Source organism: Diuraphis noxia, unplaced genomic scaffold (assembly GCF_037042655.1).
Source record: "Diuraphis noxia isolate RWA-SAM2 unplaced genomic scaffold, SU_Dnox_SAM2 contig0003, whole genome shotgun sequence".
Lineage (NCBI taxonomy): Eukaryota > Metazoa > Arthropoda > Insecta > Hemiptera > Aphididae > Diuraphis > Diuraphis noxia.
The window spans coordinates 33,474,772-33,490,888 of record NW_028301713.1 but is presented as its reverse complement, the minus strand read 5'-3'; the positions used below and the strand labels follow the sequence as shown (position 1 = coordinate 33,490,888).

The 16,117-nt window shown below is 30.6% G+C and overlaps 1 protein-coding gene across 1 annotated transcript in view; it reads left to right on the top strand.

Moving 5' to 3' along the window:
* Nucleotides 1–266: 266 nt before the first annotated feature.
* LOC107170472 (uncharacterized) overlaps nt 267–16,117 on the top strand; it is a 175,396-nt gene continuing 159,545 nt past the window's right edge. The window contains exon 1 of the mRNA XM_089222992.1: nt 267–603. The gene's annotated coding sequence lies outside the window, so the exon portion shown is untranslated. The remainder of the gene's footprint in view (nt 604–16,117) is intronic.

The following is a 16,117-nucleotide window of genomic DNA, read 5'->3' as shown; positions in this document are numbered from 1 at the left end:
CACCACCCGTAGTCTGATTACTATTATCATAAGAATAGCATTGTGTGGGACTGTCGTGCGTGCGCGGAAGAAAAGATTCGGTGGCGGTTATAGGAGAAACTCGCAGATCGGCGGCGAGCGGAGGAGCGTTGTCGGTCGTCCGACCATTGTGCGCGGGCAAGACTGCCGCTGCTTCCGCCGCCGCCGCTGACGTTTGCGGTGACGGCGGCGCAGCGGTGTCGCTGGAAGCAGGGCGACAGAGGGTGCCAAGCGGCTCGGCTCCCTTCGCCGCTATCAGTGTTCAGTTGTTTCGGTCGAGCTTTACGCGTCGCACGCGCACAGACGTTGTGCGCCATCGTCGTATTCGTCATCTATCGTGGTCGTGGTCGATACCGCTCCGTTTTTGTTCATCTTACGTTCATATTTTGCATTTTATTTTCTCCTCCCGTTTATCGACCGACAGCACTATTATCGTCCCTATCCCTCATCTCGCTTACGTAAAAGGTACTAATTATCATCATCATCATCATCATCGTCTGCATTATTAATTGTCTGTAACCCGTTAAACATTATCCAACAACTCTTCGATGTGACGGTCACCGACTAGTTTGATTTTTACTGCAGGTACGGTATTTTGAATAAAAATTATTTAAAAAAAAAAAATGTATATCAACTATAGGTAGTGAAAAAGATATAAAAATGTATTTTATTGATTAAAGACAATTGTGAGTGTCACTTTAGTTTGAATAGATACAATATTTATTTATTTATTGTACCTAGACGTCGAACAAATTGTTTGTATGAACATCTTAACTGAATCACGACATATCGCTTTCGAATCTACTATGCTATTAATCGTTAAAATATCTTACCACCACCAACGTCACTGTCGTTATTTGACATCGGTGGCTTTTGTGCACTGCATAATATATTGTATTATACCATTCACATTTAACCGTTTCTTTAAAATAGCATCACAAATATTTGATCAATTCATAGATTCCTTCCATAATACTGTAAATCGATTTCCATAAATTGTGTATAGTTTTATGTAATGTACGTTTTCTCTATTAATTAATATTTTTGAATAATAATAAAATTACCACCTATCATTATTTTAGAAGATGAAAAATTAAAATGTCAACAAAATATATAAATATACGACCATGACAATTAACACTATATTTTAAAGGTGTATTACAGTACCTATTACTTTGCATATAATCATTGTATTGTATTTAATTTTAATTTTCTATTTGTTATTCAGAAGACATTTAGAGCAACATTTGAATAACAAACATTTTTTTTTTTGTAACATTTATAAATAATATTGTTCAAAAATTACTCTGAGAAAACAATTACCAAATGGCGAATCGTAGCCATTTCAGAAATCAAGAGTTCTCCCCCATATATTACATATGAGCCAATTTAGAGATTACCACCTGGGCGCTGGGCTATTCCCTAATGGGAAATTACTTCAAGTAGCCACTTTAATATTTCTTCATAGGTATTTCTGTATGTTTTTTTTTTTTTTTAAAGTTCCAATTAAATAATATAACTTTTGTTATTTTTTTTATACGATTCATAAATTAACTACGAAATAAATTCTGTATAAAGTTAAACAGTTTTATTGTATGTGATAACATACGTTTAAGCGATAACTAATCAAATTATTCAATTATATCCTTAAGCACCTAATAGTCAAAGTAAATATGTTATATTTTTATTTTAAAATACAGATAGTATACTGTTAAACATTGCAATATTATACATTTTAATTATTGACAGAGTTACGTAAAATAAATTTATATTTATCTGGATACAAGTGAGTTATTGAATATTTATAGTTAAAATCTTGATTTCTCATTATACATTCCAAGTTTTTTTTTAATGAAATTCAAATAATATTAATTATAGAAACTTTTAACAATTAACTTTTACTTAAATTATCATTTTTTGGTAAATTCAACGAAATTTCCAAAACAAAATTATAACTAATTTTAAGTCATTATTGTTTAATATACATATAATATTTTTCTAAATTTATTAATTATTTTTTTATAAATATTGATAAAAAATGTTTAGATTGATAAATATACTTGAAAATTTAATAAAATGCTCTTCATAAATAATTATAGCTGAAACCTAACAATCTATAGAAATATAGACAAGCGCAATCTTATGCTTATATTCATTTTAAGCTAGTGTCTTAAAAAATAAAGAACAACTTTTTCTGATAAATTTAAAGTAGTCTGCTTGTCTAACAGGTTGTCTAGAGTAACACAGTATACGTTTAAAACATTATGTTTTTGGTTTATTAACATTTATGTAGTTTTCAGATAACTATATAATGTATATGGTACTACTAATAGTTAGTAGAATAAATTAAATATATGATAAAATATACTTAGTTATGTTTACACGACAAAATCCTTTTTCGTTCCAATTCATTGACTTGTTTTTGAATTAAAAATCTAACATGTTCATTACAGTAATCTAATAAATGACAAAAAACAGGCTTCTACTGTACCTGTTCTCTGTACAGAGTGGTTACTTTATATACATGGCCAGTCCTAAGTACTTACTTGCTTATCTTTTTGATTTAAAATTGTATTACGTTGCTTGTTATTGTAACTAGTGAAATATAATAATCAAACATTTGGGTTTCTTGGATGATTTTGGCTGGAGTGTTATAGAGATCCTAAAATAATAAATAAAATAAATAATTAACTATTTGTTTTTGTTTTATAAATAAATAATTTAATTCACCTTTAATTACAATATATTAAAACCTTAGATCACATTTAATTTTATTCAGCGTTTACCATTAGTTTTTTTGTTGAACGGAGTTATCTAAATAAGTTACATTTTTATCTTCGATAATATTATTAGGATTTGTATATAATTGCATTAGGTATTGTAATATCCGTTTTTTATGTATCGGTATGAGGAAAAACAAAATCAATATTTGTCGAGATAAATACTGATTGACGCGTAGAATGTACAAATTAAAAAATTAAAATTAAATAATTACCATTATAGTTTTGATAAAAAAAGTATTCTTTTATTTATGTTGTAAAATTATTTGTATAATTATTGTTATGTGTTTGGAAGATAAAAGATTTTGACGGATATCATTGATTGTTGTACCTATGAATGGTTCTCTGAACTAGCATTTATGAAAACAATCCTATTAATATTAAACTTATTAACAACACTTAATAGATTTATGTTAGTAATATTACTATATTATTATAATATAAACCACATACAAAGCGTTGGCATTATTAATGCAATAATAGCAATAAGTTTATAAACTTCAATAGTTTAAGACTTTAATATTAATTACCCAGCAGACTTAATTAGCATAAAATTGAATAATAACAGCTAAAATCGTCGTCGTAAAATAAACGACTATAGTAATATTATGCACGTCATATATAGGTATATGTTTGCATTTGTTTTACAGGATTCAGATTAATGCGAATCGTCTGGCGAGGTATAGATTTATTTTAAAACACGAGTACTTATTTAATAATAATATGACCCATTTGGCTATGTTTTCTATCACAATATCAGCTGATAACAATATGATATTAAAAACTTAAACATTATTCTATTAGACAACACTACTTGAATGTTTGAGATACAGATGACGTTTGTAAACATATCATCCAGTCTAATTACAAACAACTCGCGTGGGAGTTACATATATCGTGTACCTATACATGCTTACCTTTGGCTAACTGATAAATAATAAAATGTTACTACTCGGTTGCGGCAGTGACGATTCGTATAAATCTGTTTACTGTTGTAATATTACTTACCTATATGTAGTGCAACGGTAGTGTTATACCCTTATACCTACGCGCAGTTTTATTAAATATACTTAAACCATAACCATCTATTAATAAAAAAAATGCGTGTTTCGTTGATGAATGTGAGCTTAATTTTCGTTGGAATTGTTGATTTTTTTCTGTTATAAAACTTCGTAAAGAAAAACACACCACTTGAGGATAAATAAATCGCTACCTAAAATAAGCTTGTTTTGGTTGTTAGTTTTCTTCGAATCTATTAAACGTAGAAAATTTTTGTAGCCATTACATTATCACGAAATACGTATTTATGATGTTATACATATTTTATTGTATACAAAATTGCTGAAAAATATTATGTACCAAGTTACTTATAGTGAACGGTATAAAATCGTCTCGAAAAATAATAGTAACTGATATTTTATCAACATCTCTGTAATGACTGTCGTCGGAATATTATATATTACGTATATATATATTATATATACGTAATTACGCGTCACACGATGCTTTGTATGAGCCATTATGCCATTTTGCCAAATTTCTCCTCTAGGTAACCGTCACCAGGGATGATTGACGAGAATAAGATAGATTTTAAAATTATATTAATTATAATCATTGTGTCACGACTATGCGCTTGTACGTGTATATACAAAATTTCGTCTCGCAGTTGCCGCCACGCTGTCTCCTCGCTGACAGCGAGACGTCGGCTTTTTAATGGAGAAATATGCGAATAATCCCTCAGGGGCCCGGTGGGGTTTATCGAAATCATTGTTGCCAAAGCTTTATATAAACCACACTCAATCGTAACACGGCAGTAGTACATTATAACATTATATTAATATTATTATATTATATGCGAAACCGAGGCCGCCAAGTTGTTGCTTCAACCTGGCTCCGAATTATTATTGCACTTAAACCATGGCGGTGAGGAAGATGATTATGATGACGACGATGACGACGACGACGACGACGATGATGATGATTACGATGATTATCAAGATAATATATATGTGTGTGTGTGCAGCGGGGTGCAGCGGCGCCATTGCCCGAGGTACTTTCTGCCCTTCCCCTCGCCACAACTGAAAAGCTGGTCCCGGTTCTCGCTCGTTGTGGGTCGGATGGACGGTTGGTAGTTCACGAGAAGGACATGGGGTGTTTACTGTTTCACATTATCGTCGGTATCATAAAACTTGCCGTTTGGGTGCGAAAGAAAAACGGACCGAGTTAAAGAACAAAATATGCCGCGCGAGGGTGGCAACCTCCTTCACGGGCCGGCTGTCGTACCCTAAACTCTCCGTCGTCGGTGATAAAATTAAAAGTATAACAGTATAATGTATATACGTGTAACGAGGGGTCGTTCTTTTACGGGAAAGGGAACAACAAACGAAATGCGGCCCCGCGACCCGTCATGGATATTGCAGTGCTTTCAAATTGAGAGCGACTTCTGTAGCTGTAGTAAACTGGAAAACAATATTTTTCTTTTAGATTCTTTCTGGCATTAGGTTCTGTTATTTTTTTACTATTATTATTATTGGGGCTCGTTTGGGGATCTAACCTTCTTTTGAACCGCAATAACAATTTACTCGTTACATATAATATATATATAGACTATCATTGTGTACTTTGTTCGATAATATATAGGGTAAGTCTATATAGGAGGAGATTACCATGATAAATTCCATGACAGGATTTAGTGTTATCAATTATGATCAACATAAAACAGGTTTATCGAATGATGTTTGAAAATGCATTGAATTTGGAATTTTGAGTTCATAATTATTTTGATGTTGTAAATATCAAAAACGTTTTTTTATCCCATCCGGTTTCTAAACTACCTAATAATTTATTCAACAATTTAATTTACAATAAAATTTTTAATACTTTTTCCTATTGAAGTATTGATTGTAAAGTTTTAATACATTCTTAATTGTCTTACGTTGTGTGGTTTCTAAATTTTTATGTAAATTAGACATTTAAAAATTAAAAATTAGTTGAGAAATAGAGTTTGTAATTTTTAAATCTTATTAGAATAATTTAAAACTATGTTTAAAAAGAAAATAATAACAGACTAGCAATATATAACGACAATATTAAGAATTTAAGTCCTCAGATCTTAGTTCATACAACTGGGCTATAGTTCTTAGTTAGTATAAATAACTTAGTTAGGTGAACTGCAAGATGTAAATACGTGCGATGTTCACAGAACCGTATTTTTTATTTTTAATAAAGTACTTGATATTTTAGTCTGTGTTTTGTTTTTATGCGTATACATGCGCATAGAAAGTAATCAATGTATATGACAGCTGGTTATTAATTATTATTATACAAAGCACTTTACTTTATAAAATTATTTTCAATTTTCTCAGCCGTTAATATTAAACTTTTTTCTTTTAAAAATTTAGTGGACAGAAGGAGATAACTAATAATAATAATAGTAATAATAATAATGATACAAGTACTCCATTATTTTGTTATTGAAAATTAATTGAGAAGAATCTGCTCAATTTTAATGCACACTTCATTTTCAACAACTAATTATGAATTATGATTCCTTATAGATATAATGATAATTAAATTATTATCATTATTATTATTATTATTATTATTATTATTATTGAAAACCACAGTGTGGTGTATCTGACATCGCGTGTCTATAAATCTTTCAAACTTCCGTTCGAGTAATCCATTCGGATAGTTATAGCCTATAGGTCTCATAAACACTGTAAAGTTTCAATTGATGCACGAAACTACGAAATTAAAAACGCAGTTACCTACCGGAATATCGTTTCAATAAAATATGTTTCGAAATGTATCGAATAAATACGATATTGAGCCATCTATGTTTTTTTCATTAAAACTGAGTGCCGCGTTTAAGGTAGCTTCTAAAATGAAAACAACGATTCGACTCGTACTGAATGTATATACATCTAAAAGCATCGTTATAACACGACGTACGCATAAGCGTATAAGTTATTATGATATATATATATAACCGGGTAGGTATATGTATATACTTATTCACCGAGTTACCAAGTTACAAAATAACATAAGCTGCGAATTGTTAACACTTTTACAAATTAAAAACCATCAAGAGTCTATGTATGGTATAATATAATCTAACACTGGGTTGTAGCATTAATACAGATAAACAACATTATATATAAAAAACTTTGATAGACACCTGTCTGAGTGCATACATAATATAACGGTAATAATTTGTATATTATTAGCTTTTCTGCTTAACGTAGATAATTTTTTTTTCTCGATAATAATAATAATTTTTATAAAGTTAATTTTTTTTTTTTTTTAATATCAGAAACCCATGACATGAAATTTTGATGTGCATATTTTTATATGCACAGAATAATAAAATTGTTATAACGTTGAACTGTGATGAATTGTGTAAAAATCTGGTTAGAAATACTTAAATCCACTATATATATAGATGAATAATTTTACATAATAATTGACTTGAAAAATATTAAAAGATATAATTAACATTTAAATGCATCGATATTTAATAGGTAATAATGGACTCGAATGAAAAATATGCAAAATAAAATTCATAAACGCCCAAGTAATTAAAGTATTTAGATATTGATCTCTTTAACTTTAAGCATACCACTGTTTACATAGGTATTAAAATTATAAAGGTTAGAAAATTTTAACTTAAGCATCAACTAGGGTTTTTACAACAATACAATATTGTGCATATGTTTTAAAAGACTAAAAAAAAAATCATTGTCAATATAGTGCAAAGAATTTGTTATTTAAATTATTAATAACAAACTTTACACTTGAATTATTCATCTTTTTAATAATTATGTTGAAAAATTAAATATTTTTATAAATTTACTCAAATAATTTTTCTATTTTTAATGGTTTAAAGCTTATCGTTAACTATGTGTATAAATTGATGATTTCACGTACATAATTAATTTATTATAGAAGATTAGTCACGATAATATTACGTGAGATTGATAATTTAACGAATAAAATATATTAAATTTTATGAAAATACGCATTTATTATTAATTATAAACACATTAAATGATACAGTCACAGTTTTTATGTAAGTAACTGCTGAATACACTATTATAATTTTTTAACAGCATAACTGTACCTAGGTACATTTTTGTGTTTTTTTTTTTATTATTTTTTAGACCACTTATTTATTTTTGGAACTGTATTTTCCCCAGATAAAAGTTACTTACGTTAAATATAGCATTTATTTTAAACGGATAATAAATGTTCAACCAAGTAAAATAAATTAAATTCTAAACAGACTTATACTTTGATGGTATTAATCTCCCCCGAACTCGGCATCTACTTCGTGCCGGTCGCGCGTCTGTATGAGTACCTTGTGCTGTGTGGGGTAAATCCCTTCCCCCGGACTTTTTCTCGTGTTCCGAAACCCCTTGGAATAACGTCGGTTACAGACAGCAAAAGTCTAAATCGAATTACCACTAGCACACTACACACTCGGAAATTTTGATAAATTAGTAGCCCGCCAAACAAGAACAAAAGACCGTGTATAGTCGATTTTCGTACACTGACCACGTTGCAATTTGTCAGACTTTCATTTAAAACCATCCTGGAAGTTTCCCCCAAGTTTTCGCGTGTGTGCTCCCACCCGCCGTTTTCACACATTCCCATCCATATTATATATTTAATATATATAGCCGGCTCATTCATTCGTCAGTGACGGCCGAGGGCACGGCAATTGATGTCAAACTTTTTACACTCATCTCCGAACATGACATTTCTTCTAGTGTTGGCACGTAGAAAAACATTTCTAAAACGGCGTGGCTACGAAGTATTTGCCAGATTATAATGATTAATGGCCCGGGCGGGATAATCTGATTACGGAAAACGAGTTTTTAAAACTTCCAATCATCCGTAAGGCTTCGTCCTCCAGAGGCTTTGTAGGCTAATTTTAATTTTTTTTTCACCTCTTGTTTTTAAACAAATACGGGCACGCTTTTAATGATATGACCGGGACTTCATCGAGGGAAAATAACCAACAGTTTTTTTTTTTTATAAATTTTTTCGGGGATTTTGTAAGGTAATTAGGAATGAATACCAGACGGTTCTTCAAAAACTGAATAATACGTTTTTTTTTGTCATGAGCCGTTTATCGGGGATATAAAAATGTAATTATAATATCTATGTGACCGCAAAAACAACTCTACTATTGGATATAATATAAATTGACAAACTAAAATTTTGTTCAAGCTAAATATTTAATAACAGCTCAATTATAAACTTCCAGATGCAATGCTTTTTATTATTATTATAACAAATGATAGTGTTAGTGTATCACAATAACTGATTAAAGTTTAAATGAGATTGCAGCTGGAAACTACGCAATGACTATATACCAACTATGGTAGATAAATTACTTTTTTGTTTCGATAATTTTCTAACTCTGTATCCAACCTAAGAACAGTAATACGTCACTTAAATCGTTCGTAGTAAATAACATCGTACTACCACACCATTGCCCAACGTTCCTATTATATATATTTATTACCGAATGTAATAATAACACAAACATGAAAATTTAGTTTTTCTCATAATAGTTTGTATAAAAATACCCATTTGTTGAACAAATTAAGAGTCGTGAACACCTGATCAAACCATAGAACAAAATTAAGAAATTATTTGTTTATTTAATAAAACATTGCATATTAAAAAAAAGCGTAAAATAATACTAGTTTAAATTATTAACAGACAAAAGCATTGCCTAATACAAAATACACACGTTAAATTTGTTTTTGACACACAATGTTTTAGAATATTTTGAACTTATAAAACTATACTAAATTATTAAATATTTATCGACTATCAAGACTACGAAAAACAATTGAAAGTATTATGTATATTAACAGCGGCGATGACAAGAAACTCGGGCTTAAATAAATAGTATTCAAGTATGAAAATTGAAAAACAAAAATAAAAACCATAAGTATACATACATTTCGACTAAATTTAAATAATCCCACCATATCAAACGAGGAAAGTTTTCAAATTTTCGTTCGATACATGGATGCATTATTATTGTACGATAAAAGTCGTTTGCGCATTAGAATACGAGTATAAGAAATATTATCATCGTCACTGCTTGACTCGTCGCAACGTCTCTATTTGAATATAGTATCGGTATTATACGTATATGCATTACAGTACCTAACCTAACTTGATATAAGACACATAATAATAACCGTGTTTGTGAATAATTAAATATTAATAGGTACATATAGTACTGTTTTTCTCGCTTAGGTATTACAATGTATTTGTACATCGCATATAGAAAAATAATATTATATAGGTCAACTCTTATTGCGTTTTCGCATTTCCTGACTGTAAACTCATATATATATAATCCATAGTACCTACACAACAGCTTCTTATTATTGGAGCGCGCGTATTTGAACGCCCCGAGCGATAAAACGCAATAATATAATAATGGGCTTAGGTGTGTTGAAGTGTGAATTGGGGAAAAAAATTGCGTTAGTAAGATTGGTTGCTGGTTTTTAAGCAGTTTCTGAACTCGCCCTGCCTGCCCGCGGTGCGCCCCCCGCGGAGGCAAGGGAAAACCCCGATAAACCACACGCACGCACACGCGCGCACACAACAACAATGCGATGTATAATAAGTTTATCCCGCAGTAATCTCTGTGCACGAACGGAAAAAAAAACACCATGTGTGTGCACCGCGAATTGAAAAAGTGGGCGTCAAAAGGGGTCGTGACGTGTAGTTTCGGTGCCCATGTGTGCTGTGTTTTTTATTATTTCACCTCTCCCGAATCGGCTGCTGCCGGTTATTGTCTTCAAAGGAACAGCGGAAATGAAAATCCATCGTCTGTAACGCAGTCTCATCGGAAATATGTATCATAGTTTTCGCATGCTTCATATTATTGTATAAAATATATGAGAATTATAGAGGTCATGACACTATGACTCGGTTACAATTGTACTTGCACAAAGTAGGCTAAAAAAAATTATTAATTTCAAATTTTACTATGATTTATGGATATAATGAAAATGTTCCTTAAATTTATGAAATAATTATTTATTAAATTGTGTTTTAATGTATTCCTATGAACAAATCTTTTTCCTGTTGCCAAATATTTTGTAATCATATTATATTATATTAACTAATTATTAATAAAACAGAGTTAAAATTTACATCCAATTTTGTTTTTTATTGAGATTCGTTTTAATTTCATCGTGAGTTCAATATTGATTGCAGGAAATTTTAATCACCAAAAATGATGGATAGTGAGTCAAAAAAAGTATAAAGACAATCGATGTGTAAGCGGTGTATTATACTATTATATATTATTATTATGTACCATACACTACACAACTCGTCGTATCGTCATTGTGTCTAACATAATATTATTATTATTATTCTGTTGCTCCCACGGTTCTTTATTAAACGAGACGTTACAAGGAGTTTGATTTTTTTTTATATACAGTACGTTTTAACAAGGATAAGGGACGTCTATAGCGATTTCATATCCGTATTGAATGTTGTATAACGTTTAAGCATAGCTAAGTCGTGGTATACAAATTTATTTTTAAATACTCACAATTTTCTATTAACATATTTCTTATAAATTCATTCAAACACAAGTATCCGCGGATTCCATCAATGATAATTTTCAATAATGAATTATTTTGCATATTCATTGACTAATTGAAAATTTCACCCAAGAACTTTAACAGTCCACAAATGTTTGAATATAAGTTTGAGCTTAACGTAGCAAAAATATTCTTTCGAGCTTAAATTAATATTTTACTTTCATGATTAAAATATAATTATAATTGTACAGCAACTTCATTCTAAGTAAATGAAAATCTTTTTTTAAAATTAATTTTCATTTAAATAATAATCTTTTTTTTCTTGGTTTTCATAAAAAAAATATTTAAAAGTTATACCTGCTACCTACTTCATAATCATTCGGCATGTGACAATAGTAGTTAACCTATTATGTACATTAAATTTTATTGTAAGGAAATTGTGTATGGACAGAATATATACTTAACAAATGAAAACAAATAAAATATATTCATGTTTGTATTTTATTCTGCTTTTAAAACATTCGAATTTCGGTGAATTATTTTTCCCAGTTCAAAATTAGAATAACAAACATTTTTTTAGCTTCAATGTAATCGGATAAGAAAATATAGATCACAGTTCAACCTCTCCCTATTTGTCTGTGAACATGAACCAAATAATTATGTGATAACCGATTAACGGCCACCCGTCAACAAACCACATGGATATAATATCTGCCGATTCGGCGCGTGCGGCACGTGTACACATACTGAAATAAAATAACATATAAGTGTAATATAAGTGCAAGGGGCCATATTTCGAAATTTCAGCGGTGGCTGAGCGTATCGTCTCGACTGTCTTACCGTATTGTTTTACTTTGTGATATCATAACAATACTACGGCGTGTAAATTAATGGCGCACGGGACGCGGGTGTATATAGAACACCGCGATGACCAGCCGATTTGATGGCCAAATTTTCTCGACCGGCGCGGCGGCAGGCGAAGACAAACAACCGACGACGACCGACTATACAACAAGGCCATTTCGTCCTGTTATATATATTATATAATAATATACACGTGTATTGTATACCTCTACCCGGGCCTGTTATTCCTTTTCGCCGCCCGCCGAAAGCATTTCCGGTCGGAATTCGGAACTATATATATATATGCGTGCGAATGATATTTACGATTGTGGCCTTTTGTTCCGACCGACGACGGACGCCACCACCACCCCGCAGTAAATCGCCTTGCCCCCTTTATATATGTATATCGTATGTATATGTATGTATTATACATTACTCGCGAGCGCGCGCGCGTGTGTATGTATATTGTACATCGTATGTACGTCTATTGTGTATACGCGTGTATATTATATCGACGACGGTAGTACACGGCACATAAAGTTACACGTCGTAAACCCCCGAAATTATTAGGTCCCTATATGCTGATTCCGGTAATGTGTGTATATAATATATAAGTGTGTGTATGTGTATATGTTCATTTCTTTTTTACGCCCTCGTTACTTTTCCCGCGTGTTATTATACGCCGGGTATATTACCTATATATTGTATGTGCAGTGTTTTATACACCCAGTGAGTCTAAAATATTTAAGAGCCGTTCGAAATTGCTCTCTTTAAAAAAAATCACCTCGGCTATATTGTATATTTGCGTTTCATGTCTGTTAGCATAATAATGTATGAGACTAAAACGAAGTGCGTACAACGAACGAAGGTACTCCCTAGTCGATGAACTCTATTATTTTATTTTTTTTGTTTTAAAATAGACTGAATTATAAGATAATAACTGGAACGGAAAGGGAATGATTATTGTAACGAATTATCAGAGCTCAACTCATATTTATTGGCATGATGAAAATTTATTTTATTTTTTTCGACAGAGGGATATATCATGTTAAAATAATAGTTTAAAGTGAGTCATTTTAAGCCCCAGGAAAAACATGAAAAAAATCACCCCAGTGGTTGGAGCGGCCCGTTCTCTTGGTGCCCTAAGCCGACAAATAAATATCGTTTTTTTCCCTCTTTCGAATATTTTAGATAATCATTACACACGGAGGGCAAATAATTCAATTATGTTTCAATCTACCGCCCCAATTTTTGCTACTATCATTTTCCCTCCCCCTTATCGAAAGGATTGTGTACGACGAGACAATCATTAAAAACCACTTATCGAGTAGTAATGGATATTTTTTAATCTGACTAGCTATGTATATAGCATGTTATATAATACATGCTGTAGAAGCTATATGCGATCGCGTTTTACTAGTTTTCAAACCAAATGGTATATTATATTATAATATTATATAGGTACGTATGTTTTATAGATAGGTAGTTGAAGCATCGGATTAATTTTTATCGATAACGCATGCACATGGAGCCACGTGATATAAATTTTTTTTTTTGACGTTTTCAAAAATACATAGTTGAGTTAAACATTATAATCTTCACGGCACGGTGGTCGTGCTTAATCGTTTGTGAAATGAGTTTTCCAGTGATTTATTTTTAAAAATATGATATCGTGAAAAGCTGACGAATTGAATAACAGCAAAATCCCGTGATCAAAATAAAAAAATCTGAGAAAATATTTTATATAATATTGGCAGTGACTAGAATTTTGTTTAGTAGCCATATTATGTAGATGCGCGCACACAGACACGCGCACTTGCTTTTAAGTATATATATTATATAGGTATATGCTCTTGCTATTCAAATGTATAATGTATCGTGACAAAAACAGCGAATAGAGTTTTGTTTTCTACGTTTGTTTGACCAAAAAGGTACCAAGGTAAGTAGTACTATATGCATGGTATTACACACGTCTGGGTTGTAAACTGCTGGATTTTTTGCGATCATTTTTGCGAGTGGAATAAAAATAAAAAGTTTCTTGAATTTTTACGCTGAGACAAAGACTGCCGGGATTGACCCACCGAAAAATGGGAGATAAAAATTGTATAAACTTTCGGCCATGTTCAACTTCGGCATTGAAAAAAACATGAGTTGGATTAAACCACGAAGTCGGACGAAGCTTTTGAAAGTTTCTCTGTCCGGAAAAGTATATATTCCTATAAGTAATATGTATAGGTACACACTTTAAAAAGTCATTGGGAAATGAACACGTTCACATACGTTGGTCCCACGCTTAAAGTTCTCAATATAATACTTACTACTTTATACAAACAACACTTTATAATAATTGCGTTCAATGTTTCATTAATTTATCATACATACATACATACATAATGAACTACATATATTCAAAATATATTAAATAAATCTGTAATATAATGTCTGTTAATTTACTTTACTATTTAAAGTAGTGTATTGCCGTGTAAGAGTTTGAGCGTCATTTATGTAATTCAATATTTTTCTTAAGCTGAATCATAGAATCTCCAATTCACAGTACCGAAACTGTAGATCAATAATAATATTGTCTTAAAACAATTTTAGTGTTGCAAAATTAAAAATATTTATGATTAAATTTAGACATGAAAAAACTTATTGTGAACACACAATTATTAATTTTTAAAAGGATACTTATATAACAAATAAACGTTATTATTTTTTATTAATAATAATAAATGATTTTGATTTTATAATTGATAATGCTAAACGATTAGTTCAAAAGGACCTATAGCTACTATTTTATCCGAATCTGTCAGGTACGATTCATACAATCGTATAATATACCATCATTTGCTAAGATTATTTTTCTTCTTAAGAATTTCACGCTCAATCAGTTAATCTTTTTACTTTTAGTTAAATGGCTAAGCAATTTGAAATTATTTGATATAATATGAATAATCATAATTATCGAAATTATATAAAATTGGCATAAATATTATATATTATAATACAAATGCAGGAATTCAAAATAGATCTGCGAACTGTTCGTAATAATTAATCTTAACGAGTGAATAAATTATATTATAATATTCTTCGACTTCATATTTATTATTATTATTGATATTATTTAAATTTAATAGTTTTTACTTACATGTAACATGCAATTATAGGTATTATGACTACAATATTATACACTACAGTCTGCAGAAAAGGTTTGTCGTGTTTGAAGTACCTATATAATAACTAAATGTATTGTAATCAACGTGTATAAACGTAAGTATTATAGCGTAATAATAAATAGTATAGTTATACAACCGTGGAAAATCCGATTGGCTCTCAAAAAAATTGATACTAATCCAATTAAGTGATGATGAAAATTGAATGGGAGTAAAAAATCAAAAACAAATGCACGATGAAATTAAAGTGTTCAATGTACATGCTAATGCAGTATATTATAGCACCTGGCCACCTGTCCTGACACCCATTATAGTCATTCTATCTACCTATAGTTATTATTCCTACCACATGTACCAGTCACCATCAACTATGTTAAAGCGCGTGCTAGAATACCGTTGTATCGTCGATGTAAATCATGTCATAAATTATAAGATACGGATGGATTGATCCATCATTTATCTGGCAATGATATTTTTTAAATTATCTTATTTGTGTTTTTGTAAAAAAATAATAATAGCGTTTTCATATAGTTTGAAATTATAAGGTTTGAATTTCCATTTTTTTTTCAATTTATTGGTTGTGCAAGAAAAAAGATAGAGATACACTGTTGTATTACTAATGTATTTAACTCTGCCTGACTTTCATTTTGACGGTGTTTTTCACTGTGGTATTAATCCAACCGTCTAAATATTGTTTTACATAGACGAAAACGAA